This window comes from the organism of the source record quoted next, unplaced genomic scaffold (genome assembly GCF_019419815.1).
Source record: "Pyrus x bretschneideri cultivar Hongxiangsu unplaced genomic scaffold, Pyrus_bretschneideri_v1 Contig274, whole genome shotgun sequence".
Classification (NCBI taxonomy): Eukaryota; Viridiplantae; Streptophyta; class Magnoliopsida; order Rosales; family Rosaceae; genus Pyrus; species Pyrus x bretschneideri.
This window is the reverse complement of record NW_025999584.1, coordinates 32,014-32,635: the sequence shown is the minus strand read 5'-3', so window position 1 is coordinate 32,635 and position 622 is coordinate 32,014.

The following is a 622-nucleotide window of genomic DNA, read 5'->3' as shown; positions in this document are numbered from 1 at the left end:
CTTGCATGGCAAAGTGAAAGAAGCAATCAGCCGGCACTTGGAGTCAGTCTTCTGTTCTGGAGCCAACTGCCTGGAATCTATTCTTGATTGCTTACCTAGCGTTGCTCTCGAGTAGTCATCTTCAACGGTTGATACACTTCCAGAGAAGGGACCACTCCTGCAAAGATTGAACAAAGAAACAGATAAAAGGGATAAGCTCAGACCTTCGGGGGAGAACAAAAGAATCCTGCTGCCCAGTTCAAGAGTAGCACAAAGGAAAATCAATGATGGGTGGAAACCAGTTCAAGAGTAAGCCTGTGGAATCACCAAGATCAATGCCTCAATGCAATTACCAAGGAGAAGATGGAATTTACACTCCATAACCAGATTTGCGTCCCTAAACTCTTCTCTTTGTTAATTACATTCTGCCATGTTTAGTATGTTTAAGTGCTTTTTGTGTGTTTACTTATGTTTTGCGTGAATCTATGCTTAAAACATTGAGGACAATGTTTGATTTAAGTGTGGGGGGGTAACTAAGTATATTTAATGCAAATTCGTGGGATTTTATCACCCATTACTTCAAATGTTGTTCCTTGCTGTTTTAAGGTGTTTTTAAGTTGTTTTAGAGTGTTTTTAGTGTGTT